This window comes from Urocitellus parryii, chromosome Y (genome assembly GCF_045843805.1).
Source record: "Urocitellus parryii isolate mUroPar1 chromosome Y, mUroPar1.hap1, whole genome shotgun sequence".
Lineage (NCBI taxonomy): Eukaryota > Metazoa > Chordata > Mammalia > Rodentia > Sciuridae > Urocitellus > Urocitellus parryii.
In genome coordinates, this window is record NC_135548.1 from 44,964,698 (window position 1) to 44,980,163 (window position 15,466).

Below are 15,466 nucleotides of genomic sequence, written 5' to 3' on the forward strand. Positions count from 1 at the left end.
TTCCCTATTAAATAATACCTCCTCCAAAATAAAAAGTATCTCAGACATGTGTCAACTATTCAATGGATGACATTTTAAAAACTATGGACTTTACTTAATATTTATGTATGCTATATCCCTGCCTAAGGCTCTATGAGAAAGGAGCACATAGAATTGGATCTTTGAAAATCTCACATTTGCTGATAAATATTACTGCTGATCTCAGGCATGGCGAAGTGAAAAGTGGGACTTTGGATATTCCAAGAATGCTATGTTGTGGGATTGGTGTCCCTGATTCATACATAGCATATGGTTTCTATGAAATCCAGTGAGGGAGCAGGAGTAACAAAGCTGATTGCACAGATGACCTCAGGGAATACTGACAGATAGGCCAAATGAAAAATATGCTCCAGCTAACCATTGGTATTTGGGCTTCTGATCCCAGTCCTGTTTTTAAAAAAGGTGCAGACAGGCAGTGTTCATTAAAAACTGTCTACCATGTAAAAGTGGGTAATTTAAATGGCATCTAGTTACACATCTGATAGAATGGTCTGGCAACATATGAATTTCATTCTAACAACAACAACAACAACAAAACATAGAAAATGAGACATAAAGATAAAACCTTGTCTTCACCAGGATGCCTAAAAATAGGTTTTATTTGGCTCATGCAAATAAATATCTTTCAATAGAATTTCTGATTTCTGAATGAATCCATTCAACTTCATACTGCACAGATCACAAGGTTTTCTTTACAGAATATTCTCTTCTTCTTCTTAAAGCCTCACATAGAAAATGTCTCACAGGACATAGGAGGGGAATGAGCCAAAGGATGAGAGAATGGCTGGAACCGTTCTCAAATGTGCCCATGTAGCCTAAAGTTTGAAGGCATCTAATTGTACTCTAAAACAATTATGAACCTATTCGATCCATTATTAATAAATATCACCACTTTACCACTTGAACCAAATCACAGAAAATTGGAAATAGATGATCATTGGCTTTGATACCTTTACTTCTGTTTCATTACTCAGAGTCGATCAACTCTATACTTCAAGTGACACAGATTTATTACAGAATGCCTAAGATCCTAAGGATCTATTTTAGCTCAGCCCATGGTATTGCTTCATTATTTTATTATTTTGTAAGTAATAAAATATAACTTCATGTTGGATGATATATTCAAGCCATGAATATATCATCCAACATTGTTCTTCCCAAAATATTAGCCCAATTTCTGCGCGCGCTCACTTACTGTTCAGGAATTTTACTAATTGTTTGAAGGTTCTAGAGGACCTGTTAGACTCCTAATGGACAAACCATACAACATACTCCAGAGAACGGACGAGTGCCATAAGAAGAAAATAAGGTCAGCCTACAGCAATGGGCAGCTGCCTGCCCTCGGCTGGGAGGAGCCCTGGCCATGGCACCAGGGCTGCTGGGCAGCAGAAGCCTCCACAGCCCTGCAGGGAGCCTGGAGCACAGCTCTGCCTAACCATGCTCAGCCCTGGACAGATGCACATGAGTTCCCATCACAGGCTCGAGTGTGACAGTCCCAGGTGCATGCCTGTCATGCCAGCCACCAGGGAGGCTGAGGCAAGAGGAACGTTTGAGGTCAGCCTTGGCAACTTAGACCCCGAGGCAAAGGGGAAATACTTTTACAGGGGTCTCTGAGGGTGTAGCTCAGGTAGGTCACTTGCCTCACAGGCTCAAGGCCCTGGGTTCAATCCCCAGAACCCACGTACACACAAAAAGTGAACTTGGAATATTGTTTAAAATGATGGGTCAGGTACACACAAGGACTTCAATATGACCTCTCAGAGGAGCTCAATTTGAGATCAGACTGAACAAAAGACCACCTGGACCATTGACTCAGTGTCTGAAACCCTCTGTGAGCATGGGAAGCACTGCTGGCAAGACACCAGAGGGCCAAAGCACTTGTGCCCCCTGCAGGGGCGTCTCTTGTCTACCGCCAAAGACTGTTCCCCTCCTGGGGCAGCTGAGAGCAAGCTGGGCCTTGGAGCAAGGACTAGTGCTTTAGATATAGACTATGCAAGTAAGGGGCAATGTCTTTAATAAAACTAAAATTAAAAAGTCACATTGAAAAAATTTTAAAAAGAAGAAAATAAGGTCAAGTAGAGGAAGCCCATTTTCACAGGAAAAAATCCCCCAGTGAAAAGCATCAGAATAGATACCAAGAAAAATACCAACAAAAACAGTGTGCTCCCACTATGTATCTACTCAACCTGCAAAAGTTAGAAAGCTAGATAATACAATCCTGGCCACAGGTAGAGCTATGCAGAAGAGCCACCTGGCAGTGCTTAGTCAAAGAAGTAAACATGCACACTTTGACCTAGAAATTCCACCTGTGTGTAAACCAGGCGGTGCTTAAGCAGTTTCACAAGGGGACATGCACAGGGAAATTTATCCTCAGGTTCTTATAGAGTTGTCTGTGCTTACAGGGAGTTGATGGTTGTCAAGATGCCCACAGCTGCGAAAGTCAAAAGCTAAAAATATAATAGATGCCAACCTGGATATATTAATAATCCCGTATCTATGATCACCTTCATAAGGTAGCTTCCCAACTTCTGTGTGGAAGTGTGTTTCTCCTTGGCCCTTACACTGTTGTGGAGACCACTAGGAGTTCAGCTTTGTGCAGGATCATCTGACCTGGACTTTTGGCAAGACCTGTACAGCCCTCACACATGCTCAGATGCTACAGGACTTTTCAGACCAGTCCAGACAACAGTAGGCATCCATTCATTGTCTGCACTCTACAGATTCCTAGATGCACGACATTCATTACCATCAAATGCAGAATTTTCATCAAAAACTAATATATATATATATCATTCCAATCTGAATCAAGAAAATCGGAAATATCCCCAAATCCAAAGAGTGGATCCCCATTGTGATGCTACAAGTTGAAAATTCCACAGCTGACCTCATGGGATGGTTCACAGTCAAAAGACAGCTGCATGAAAAATATTACATGACCTTCCTGCTATGTGAAAAGTGGCATGTGAAGTACACATGCATGTCTTCCTCAGACATGGGTTCATTTGCAAGACACCTTGTGCAATTGAAAATACTCCAAAAGGGGAGAAATCAGAACCATGTCTCCAAAGTATTTCAGCAGAGACCAACTCCATCTGTCTATCTATCTCTCAGTGAGTGTGTGTGCTCTTGTGTGTGTTTGTGTGTCTTTGTTTGTGTTTGTACCATCATAGCTGATACTTCATTGCCCCCATTGGAAAACTGACTCAGATAATGCCATCTGCCAAACTCCTAAAAACCAAAGTTCTTGCTGATAGAATGAAGCATTCCTTCCTGTTGGTTTGGATGTGTCCTTTAGGAATCACTGCTACATTTAGTATACTCAAATCATCACAGTAGATCAGGTAACAAAAACATATATATTTTAAAATAATAATAATATATTAATGGAAACAACAAATACAGGATAGAGTAACAACTGTGTTACTAAACAAGGTCAAGGACAATGGCAAACTATAGATTCAAACTTTGAAGAAAATAGTAATCAATGTAAATATTCCTGGGCTGCCTCAGCCCCGCCCAGGCACACAGCAACAGAATGGTTTTGCAAGCATCCTCAGGAGGGCAGGAGCCTTCTTTGCAGGACGAGAGGGAGGTTGAGGCTCGATCCACCCATCATTCTTTTGGGAGAGGCTCCTTTTCCTCAGCACAAAGTTGGATTTTTTGTGAGGATTCTTGGCATAAAATACGTTGGCCTCTGCTGGAATCCTCAGCTCTGGGGAGAGAGGGGTGTACAAAAAGAAGGTGGCACTCAGGAGGTGCTCCCTAGGACACGCCAACATCTGAGAGCCTGTGCCAGAAAAGGCCAGAGCCACACACCTGAGAGCTCTCCAATTCAGCACCAATACCAACAAAGACAGCCTCCACAGTCCTCCCTGAGGAAGAACTAGGCAGAGCACTTCAACAGACCTAATGTCTGTTCCTACCGAAGGCTTTGGACTCCAGAATATCTCAGGTCCTCTTGCATCTGCCAAAGCACACCACTAGGGTTTGCATCTGAAATCTCCCACAAAAGGCTCCTGTGCCGAAGATTCAGTCCCCACATGAGCCATCTTCATAGGTGGGTATGGAGGGAAGCATTGGATGGTGAGTGCTCTGATGTCAACATGAAATTCTCATTCAAGATGAATACACTACTGGGGGGTGGGAGGGACTGGAAGAAAGGTTGAGCATGGTTGGAGTAAGACCTAAACAGGGTTGTGCCCTGGGCAACAGTACCTTGTTCCTGTTGGCTCCACTGAATCCTCATTCTCCAAGGAGAGGTCCTCCCTCTCCATCTTTCTCTCTCTCCCTCTCTGCCAGCCTCGTTCTCTCTCTCCCAGTCTATGCCTTTGTGGCAAGGGCTGAGGAGCTCTCCACTGCCACACACTAGAGCTTTATGGACAGCCTCAGTGCACAACCAAAGAGAAAGCTATGAAACCCAGAGAAAAAAGGCCTAGGATTCCTCCTCTGAGTTATTTTCCTCAAGTATGGCCACAGTGAGGACAGGCTGACCAGCACGGATACCACGTTAGAGCCATGCTTCTGCGTTGGTGGAGCCCGCCTCCATGTGAACCAGGCTTCTGAGAATGGAGGCCACATTCCAAATACTGCCCTACTGAGAACAATGGTTCCAAAGACCAGCAAAGGGACTGCTTCCCTCCAACATGGTGTATGGCCCAGTGGTGCCATGACCCCGAGTGGGGGAATACAACAGCCGCTTCTCCTTCCTCTGAACATGTGTTTCCTGTCGCCCTCCTCTAACCTAGAGCCTGTTCTCCATCCCTTCTGGGTTGGATGTGGAGATCTCTGCTATGAATTTCTTAGGCTACCAAGGCCCCAGACAGACTTCCTCTTCCATAGACTCTACTAACCTAACAGTAGGTTAAGATAGGAGACAAGTGATCCTAGAACTCATAGGGATGGTGGTCTTCAGGGTACATAGGCTGGGATAATGGCTGCTGTGGTGTTTGGCTCACAAAAACCAACCAACCAACCAACGAAAAAGCGCTGGCATTATTATCAGATGAGCTCTGTGGCTACGTGCTCAGGAAGCCCTCATCTGACTTTAGTTAGGGATCACAACCTGGCTATTGTGATCACTCCTTGCCTAGTGGACTCAGGTGTGTAAGACCATGGAATTTATGCAAAAACAGATGATTCAGGCTGTCTCCCAGGCTGTGTTTTCTTCCCAATTTCATCCTGTTACTGCTTGCTAGAATCCTGGCAATGCTCTGCCCAGGCAGTGGTTTTTTGGTCACACAGAAGGCTTTCAATAGTACTGCTTCAGTCCACAAAATGCCAGTTCCCTCTTTAGCCCATGCATTCCCATGTTCCTTTGAAACCACTCCTATCCCAGACCATGAAAACATACTGCTCCTGGAGAGAGGCTTTCCTCCTCACTCCTCAAAGATGTCAGCTTTGGATGCCTGTTCATGTCCAGGGGAGGGCACCTGTTGGGCAGCCGCAATATCCACCGGGGTATACCATTGGACCTCAAGACCTTCCACCAGCAGAAGTGCAGTTGGCTTTGTGCACGAACCCAACACACCTGTTGGAGTGTTCTTGGGGGTCAGAGACTAGTCTTTGTTGCTAAGAGTTGACCTGAGTCCACATCCTGACCCTTGCTCTCTGCTATCTGATTGTCTCACTTACTCTGACGGCGAGAGATGATTTGGCCCAGCTCATAATCCTCTGGATTCTCCTCAGTAAGGAACTGTAGGTCGAGGGCGCTGCAGATGACGACAGGAGCCCTATCGTGGCAGGTCACCTGGAGCAGCATGGGAGACAGGCCTTCAGGAAATGGGCCTTGAAGTGACTACTCAAGGACAGTGGGCAGGGGCATTCTGGAGGCACCTCCACTCTAAATACAAGGGCAACATCCATGACCCTACTACCCGAGGCTGACCTCCTGCTCATCGTGTGGGCTCTTCCCACAGGCTACTAGCCCAATCCTTGTACATAGGACTTCCTGGGCCTGCCATTGCTCTTTGTGGAGCTGCACTCCTCTCGGAGTGAAAGGACCCCACTACCTGCATACAGATGCAATCTCATCCCACAAGTTGGGAGGAATGGGACAATAGCCTCCAAGATCCCAGGTCTGCCCGAGGATGCAGGCGGCATTGGGAATGGCCTAGGCACAAAACCTAGAGGCTTTGGTCTGGATTGCCAGGGCCAAAAACAGACCCAGCAACATGACCACACACAGGAGAGCTGAAAGATAGCCACGAGAGCTCCTGGCCTCCAGAGGCTCAGTGCTGGCTGGGATGTAGGAGGGCACCTCATCCGGCAAGGGTGGTCATTGGGTTACCTGGACATTTAGTGTGCTTGCTCCACATCCATATCGACTCTGCAGAGAGACTCTCTCAGCTCCTTGTTCAAGGAACATGGAGAACCTCACACTGCTGTCCTCCTCCATAGACGTCAGCATCCCATACAAGGGAACCTGCAACCTAGTTCCTGTCCTATTCTCATCTGTCACCCATACCTGTCCCTGCCCTTCTGGACTGCATGCTGCCACCTGACACACAGACTCCCTCAGACATGGCAGTGGACAAGCTGCTGCACTCGCTCATCTCAGCTCCAGCCCTTCACACTGACCTCTCCCTTCTTGATTCCCATCTATCCTCCTGATCATCCAGAAGCTCCAAATTCAAGAGGGCATGAGTAGTCCATGGTATTGGACCAGTGTCTGCTCCCCACCCAGGTGTAAGCACCACGGGACACCCCTGCTCCCAGGCTTACCAGAACACTCTTGGCCATCTCTGGACTTTGTGTTTCTAAGTGGACACGAATTAAGCAGGTGTCTCCCACCTGCTTGTGGGAAAGCGGCCTGGAGGACTTGCAGGTTGATTCTGAGAACAGTGGGGGATGGAACATCAGCAAACCCAGAAACAGAAAGCCACCCCAGACTGTCAGTTGGCTCTATGGGCTTCCAGCAAATATGTCCAGGTGCTGAGGCTTCTTATTTCCTCAGGTCGGAGTGGAATGGCAGCACATGCACAGCTTGAATAAGGTAGGTGTTTACCTCCTTTCCCTTGACCTGGGGGCGTTTCCTCACCATGAAATATTGTATTCCCAGATTCATGGACAGACACACGAGTGAGTGGTCAGAGACCTTGATTTCTGCAGAGCGAAGTGGAGAGAATTGTTAGGTGGCACTCAAGGATTATACCACAAAACACCCACAACCCCTGAGAGTCTCCGCCAGGTCCATCACACTTTGGTATTTTGGGGCCAAGGCCCACTTTCTCTTGGCTGTCAGTTATCCTGAGCCCACTGTGGATCATGTCTCCCCACTGTCTGATTGTCCTACTTACTCTCATCCTCAGACATCATATACAGCAGCTCAAAGTTGTCCACATCCTCATGCTGCAACAAATTTTGGTCCAAGGCCCTGCGGATGAGGCTTGTCACCGTCTCCTGAAAGGTCACCTGGATCAGGGTGGGACAAATGTCATCAGAGAATGGCTTTTAGAAGAGCTACCCAGAAGACTGTGGTCAAACATTCAGGAGAAATCTCAGCTACATATACAAGGGCACAATCTTGTTATCCTGCTACCTGAGTGTGTCCTCCATATACCACCTGGGTTCTTGCAATGTGCTACTAGAACAATCCTGGTACAAATATCTGCCTGTACCTGCCATCTCCCCTCCCCCTGGGGAGCCACATTCCACTCATGTCAAAGGACCAAACTGCCTATGCACAGACACACTCTCATCTCACTGAGATGAGAGCAATGGGCCAGGGATCTGCGCACCAAGTGTGATCTGGGATGCAGGCTGCCTTTGTGGGTGGAAGAGGCAGATGCACTGAAAATTTGGGTCCTGACTGCCACGACACAAAACAGACTCAGATACAAGAGTGTGCACTTGAGTGCTTCATGATAGCTTTGAGAGGCCCTGGCCTCTGGAAGCTCGGTGCGGGTCTGGTTGTCATGATGTACTTGACTCAGCACTGGCAGTCACTGAACATGTCTCCTCTGCAGCTGGACACCTGCAGCATTAGCGTGTCTACTGCACATCCATAGAAATTCTGCCAAGAACCCCTTTAGCTCCGTATTTACATACATGCAAAGCCTAACATTCCGAAGCTTTGGCATGACCCCCCAGGTGATCCCGACCCCAAATTCCTACACCTAGTCATGCTAAGGAGGTTCTCTTCCCTGCCACCAGGAACACATCCCCTCCTACACATGTGACAAGTCACTGCCACCTCCTCTGCTCCAACTTCACTCATTGAGAATACCAAGTTCTAGGCACTGCAGCCTGCACCCTGGACATATCTCTGCCTTCATCTGTCCACAGCACTTCCGTCTGCACTTCTGGCCTGCAAAACCCACAATACACAGGCCCACTCACCACTGAAGCTGGGCATGCTGATGCTCTCCCTCCTCAGGTCAAGCCCTTAAGACGGACCTCTCTCTTCTTTATTTCCCACCATAGCCCTGGGGTTGGCTGTGTCTCCTGCCTTCCACTGTGTGGACACCCAGGAGGCAGCCCTGCTGTCGGGCTTACCGGGATGCGCTTTGTCTCCCTCAGGCTCTGTCCCTCTAGGAGGACGTGAACAACGCGGCTGTCTTCCACCTGCTCGCTGGAGTGAAGCAGTGAGGAGCTGCTACTCACAGCTGCTGGGGTCCTGGATGCCACTGCCACAGAAGGTTCCAAGAACTGTGGGGGATGACAACATCAGCAAAGCCCAGCAACTGCACCCCACCCAGCCTGGCAGTTGGCTCTGTGGGCATTCTACAACATCCATCCAGAACCTGAGGTTCTTGTCCCCTTGGAGGATGTGGAGTGGCACCAGGAGTAAAGACTGAAGAAGGTGGCTGTTTTGGGAACAAGAGATCCAGCACCTGCTGGGTGGGGATGAAATCCCAGGAGATTAACCCCATGTTGCTGCTGAAATGTAGGTTCCTCCCACAAATGACAGGCAGGAGCTCATTCCTAAGCTGGTCCTGCCTGTAAGGTTCAAGGCTCTGAACCCTGAAGGGCTCCTCCGTGTTCTGATCATTTTCACCCTGGGTTGGGACCAAGAATGGTGGGTTCAAAATGGAAATGGTGACAAACAGAAAAATGACTTGTGCCAATACACTAGAGTCAAAGCACAATGGGACAGTTCCCATCAGTACAAACACACACACACACACACACACACACACACACACACACACACACACACACACACAGAGTCAGAATAGGAGTCCTGGGCCATTCATCAGGGATCAGACTAGAGGGCCTGCTGGGCTCACCTGCCCTGTGCTACTCACTGTTACTCTTGAGCTCCTCTGCGACAATCGCCAGAGGCTCTGGCGTCTAAGATGAAGCCTCACCCAGTGTATCCACAAAAGGGCTAGTTGGCCCCCCTGAGATTCCTGGGAGCCTGAGGCTCGGCATTGTCTGCAACCACAGGAGAACATCCTTCTCCCTCCAGTGGCTCCAACCAAGTGAGCTCGGATGGCTTGGTCAGTGAAGTGGGTGCCTGGATACCAGGGTTCCATGTTCTGTTTGATCCATTGTCAAGGCAATGATGTCATTTCCTGTGCCCATACCTGAGCCTCTTTTCACATAAGACCACTTTCAACAGCCCTATGGGCTGCCGATTTCTCCTCCATGCCTACCCATCTCAGGTGCGCAGGTGTTCACCAACAACTACCCAAACATCCCCACCAGCATCTGCCCTGCTTGGTGCCACTAGAGTTCCAGCTTGGAGCCTTCAAAAATGCATTCACAACCAGTCCTTCCCTCTCAGCAGCTTTTGGACCCTGGTCCCATCATTGTGCAACTCATGGTGTGCCCAGTCTTTTCTGGAAAGTAGGGTAGCATCTAATCTCTAGGGTTTATTGTGTCTATTGGCCCATAACACCCTCTGTTCTCTCTGAAACTAGAGATGGGACTCACAGGTGGCTAAAGCACAAATGTAGAGATGGGATAATCACAAGAAAGGGAGAGACAAAGAATGCACCCTAACTCAATCAGGCCTGTGTCCCACACAGGGACATGGCCAATGTCCGTCCCATCGTGGCTGCAGTTCCCTCTCTACACCATGGCAAGTTGGAGGGGACTGAGATGCAGAGGCTGCTCCCCTCTGCCATACAACTTCCCAAGGCTTCTCCTAAGATTTCAAAAGGGCCAAGTGTGTCTAGTGTTGGGGTCTCACAGAGACTCCGAGGTACCACAGCATCCTGCTGCCCAGAACCGGTTCACCCCTCACCTCAAGGGGGCTCAGCCTCTGGATTCATGGGAATTGAAGTGGGTACAGGTGATGGGATATCACCTCCAAGACTGAGTTATGCCAAGTCCATGACCCCTGTCTGCATCCCTGTCTCCAGCACCACTCCCCCCTCTCTCTTTCCTCCTCAGAGCAAACAAATCCATTTAGCAAGTGTGTCCTGTGATAAAGACATGACGGTCACCCATCCTCTCATTACAAAAACACTGAGGCTCAGCCAACATGGATCCTACAGGGAACACAGGCATAAACTCAGACTCCGATCCTCCCAGCCGAGCCTCAGTGGAGCCTGGACTCCCAGCCTCCTGAGTCAAGGAAACAGAGGTTCCTAGCCGAGCCACCTTGGATGCAGCCGCACACAAACTGAACTCATCAATGCCCCTTGCTCTCAGTTGTGAGTAAGAGGGGAAGTGGTGTTTCACAACCCTGGACATCAAGTGCAGTCTCCAGGCGTTGGGGTGTGCCCTGGCCTCTGTCTATCTGCCCAGGCTCTCCAACCCACACTGGCCTCTTACCCAACCTCCTCCTAGGGCCAAACTCAATCCTGCCTCTCAATTTCTGCTGCCTTCCCCAACACACTGCTCCCCAAAATGAGCAGGGCTGGCTCTCGGTTATCATGCTGGTGCCAGCAGCAATGCCACCCCACTGACATAATTCTGAGTCCCAACCTAGGCACTCCAGCTGTCTTTGCCACACCTGGCCTGTTTGGGCTCTGGCTCTTGCTCTTTTCTTTCATGTGCATGTGTTTTGAGGTTTTGAGTTTCTCCCACTGCAGAACTGCAGCTGTGGCAGGGTAGAGCTCATGAGGGTGACATTCTGAGCCACATCCAATCCCATCAGGACTGTTCACTGGGGTGACTGCTGGAACACAGTGATGAGTGAACATATGGGAGGTGGTTTGACCCACCTTGCCTCTGAGTGGCTTCCTTTCAGGACAGGAATGTAGGCATAGGAGCCCCTGGTGTGGGATGCTTTGCACAAGGCGTGACCATGGGCTCTCTTTCCTGGCAAAAATGGCTCCACTCAGCATGGAGAGCACTGTCATTCCTGGTGGCTAACAACAGCCCTGGACCCCAGAAAGGAACCCACACTCAAGATTAACGTCTGAGTGTGCGTGTCCTCAAGGAAATGAGGTCTCCTGATCCCAGGTGCAAAGGGGTAAGTCCTCTAACTCCAGGGGCCATGAAGGGACATCTGAGTTTCCCTCGTCCTTCTTTCCCTCTCTAACTAACCACAGTTAGGACCCTGGCCTCATTCCCCAGTGAGGATCATTAGGCTCCATAAAGGACAGTCTCTAAGATGCTCAGTGGACCAACACCCTCTGCACAACCCATAACCCTATTCACCCAAGAGGCAAGAGGATTTCTATTCAGGAAAACCAGGAAAGGGAGAGCCTTTCTCAAGGACACAAGGACATTAGTGAGTGAGGGAGTGATTAATGGATGGAGAACTATTTCCAACACCAACTTCCAGGAGCATATATGGCCCCCTGGAGAATTCTGCAGTGTGTTGGTGATTAAGGAGAACGTGTGAATTCAGGGGTCACTAGGTCCTCTCAGCCATAAGGAGGGAAACTGCCATAAAGGAACTAGGACAAGGGTGCGAGGAATGCTCACTGGTGGGAGATCGGAAGGAAGGAAAGTGTACTCATTAGAAAAGTGTCGCCTGAAAATTCTTAGCCAGCCAAAAGCCGTGCGAACTTGTGTGGGAAAAGAGTCTTTGCACAGTGATGAAGCTAAGAGCTCACATGATGGAACACAGCATCAACTGGGACCAAATCCAATATCTGATATTCTTGTAGGAAGAGGAGAGTCTGGACCCAGATACCAGGGAGACTGGGGGATACCGGATATGTGAGGTTGGAGCCAGGGCGGGATGCCCATATGGGAACCACAGATCGTGGGCAGCAATAGGAGAGTGGGCAAGGGCTGGGAGAGTTGGGGAGACAGTCCCCTTGAAACCTGGGAGGGGTTATGGCACTGGGACAGCCCAACACCTACTGTGTTGAGCCTCTGGAGCTCAACGGAAGACACTTCCTCTGTTGTCGGCCACCCAGTTAACAGAGTTTGGTTGCAGCAGCCTAGGACCCAGCTGAAGGTCTGAGCATGTTGGCCATGCAGGTTGGATCTGGACCACAGACACCCTCATCAGAGATTGTAGGGTCTCAGCCCTGAGGCAAGACAGGCACTAAGTCAGGCCAGGTGGGGAAACGGATAGGCACACACTCTGGGGGCTGGTGCCTGTGTTACTGGGAGCACTTCTGATCGCAATTCCCTGATCTGCTGCCAACACAGGCTACAGAGGAGGGTACAGAAACACAGACCACGGATCTGCCCCACTCAGTGGGCCCAGGCCAACACCACACCCAGCAGCCTCGTGCCATACCCAATGAGTCTCAAAGCGGCCCCCTCTTCCCATCCTGAGAGCTCTTCCCTTCCTCATGTGCCAATAGCTCCCTACTGTCACTGGCAATATCTACTCTGTGAGATGTCAACATCCGTGGGTACTGTTCTCTCATCCCAGGACAGTGTGGTCCCACACACCCTGGTGAAATGGGCCACCTGGAGGCTGGACCTGGAGGTTGTTGAGGCTGAATGGCAGCGGTGGTCCTCTGGCACTTAATATTATTTAAGTTAAACAAAAACAAAAACAAAAACAAAAAACGGGTCTTGGTGCTCAAAAATGTTTGATTTGCATATTCTCATCCCCTAACCCCAATATTTTCATTATTTCCTCACATATGAAATCTTACTAGCATAAAGGTAATTTCGTATTAAACAAAGTGGATTGAAATAACATTGGTAAAAATAATCAATCACCATACTTTCAATTTTTGTTCTGCTTTCCTATTAGAAACCACTTGGATACAAGAGAACAGAGGACAGACTCATGGAAATGCTTGAAATGACAAGAAGCTCCCACTCAAGCTCAGCATTCAGTCCTGGACAGGGTAAGACCAGGCCACTTTGACATCTGTGCCAAAGAGTCTACCAGACAGAATCCTCTGACTGATCCCTGACTGAGCCATAGGAACTGGCTAGAAAAGCCTTCACATCCTCAATACATTCTTCACGTCAGAATACTTGACAACCATTGATATCCATCTCTCGTTAACTTGCTCCCCAGCCAACCATTCTTCAACAAATTCAAAGGAGTAACTCATGCAAGCACACAGAAAGGGGTGTTCACTACACACATCCATGTGCGAAAAAGACAACTGGTATTTCTTGTTTGGGCTATTTCAAATGAAATCCCTTCTGCATGACCTCCACAAACCAAAGGAAAATATTTGTGAAATTCCCACGTAGAAGACAAGATACACTTGCCAAGGAGGCAGTGGCAAGAATTTTGACACTCCAAATGTAGAGTGTGTGTTTAGGAAGCAGTCACAGTTTCCATGAGAGAGTCCCATGAAATCAATTAGGAAGATCCATGCTCTAGCCCTACCATGCAAGTGATGTGACTTGAAAGAGTCACTTAGTCTTAGTAACCATCATCACTAACAACTAAGTCAATGAATAAAGGTCCTCAGGTGCCAAGCTACAAAATGTGGGATGAGCATGGATGAGGATGGGTGGGAGAAGTCTCCAACTCTAACACAATTAGGGAAGGATGTGCTGACCTCAAGTGGCTGGGGGGCTGGGATCCTGCCACAGAGGGGGATTCCAAACCTCACATCCCCTGACCCAGGCCAGAAGACCAGGTAGAGTCCAAGGACCCTGGGGTGGCCCAGTGGCAATAAAGGTCAAAAGGAACTAGGGATCTGCTTGGTCCCTCAATCCCCTACTCTGAGCAGGGCTGCATGACGAGGCCAGAGGCCATCCACAGCAATCTGCCTTTACAGGAAAACAGGGACTGCAGGCTGCCTCTGGCTCACTGAATCAGGGTGGTGTTTTCATAAAGCAAGACCACTTCCTCACATTTGACCAGCAGCTCATGTGTTGACAGCACAATGACTGACTTGACTCAGGCCCTGATGAATGAAATAGAAAATTCATAGCAAACCCATCTTTAGCTCTTCCACATCATCAGGGGCTCTGATTCAATTCCGTCCAGAAAGGTGTCTGAAATGATTTCTAAACATGCTGGGGACTCACCTCTGTGTGGAACTTTTCAGGAAAAAGGGGATCAAATCTCATGAAGCATCTCTTCTCTCTTCTAGCCCATGGGCAATGCAAGGAACCTGCATGATACCAGAGGCTCACTTCTCTCTTCTCATGTCTTCTGGAAAGGATTCGTTAATGCTTCCTGCAAGGTGAAGCAGAAGCCTGCATCCCCAGCTGCACAGAAGTGTTTTAGGGCAGTGTCTCCCTTAAAACCCAAAAATAAAAAAACAGGTCATTCAACAGGCACATGGATTCGAGTACATGTTCAATGATCCCTCCTCCCTGGAGCCTTCCACATGCCCATCTTCCACATTCACAGAGCAATGCTTGGCCATTCTCAAGACCAGGAGACCATGATGCTCATCACCAGGAAGTCAATAAGGAACATGAAGAGAGCAGCAAGGTTTGCAGAAGGTGGCACATCAAGGATCTTCAGCTCTGCTGCTAGAACACAAGAGCTTAACTTCAGTATTGACTTTTTGCCAACTACCAAGTACGATAGCAGTGTCAAGCCCAAAATGCAGATATGCAAGTAGTAGGTGACACCCCGCATCCATTCACAAAAGTGGGCAACATCTGCATCAGAACAAGGAAGTATCTTACCCTTACTCATAAAAATCATCAGAAACAAAATAAAATGGATGCAAGACTTCTCATTTCACTATTAGGTAGCTGTTGGAATTCCCTATTAAATAATACCTCCTCCAAAATAAAAAGTATCTCAGACATGTGTCAACTATTCAATGGATGACATTTTAAAAACTATGGACGTTACTTAATATTTATGTATGCTATATCCCTGCCTAAGGCTCTATGAGAAAGGAGCACATAGATTTGGATCTTTGAAAATCTCACATTTGCTGATAAATATTACTGCTGATCTCAGGCATGGCGAAGTGAAAAGTGGGACTTTGGATATTCCAAGAATGCTATGTTGTGGGATTGGTGTCCCTGATTCATACATAGCATATGGTTTCTATGAAATCCATTGAGGGAGCAGGAGTAACGAAGCTGATTGCACAGATGACCTCAGGGAATACTGACAGATAGGCCAAATGAAAAATATGCTCCAGCTAACCATTGGTATTTGGGCTTCTGATCCCAGTCCTGTTTT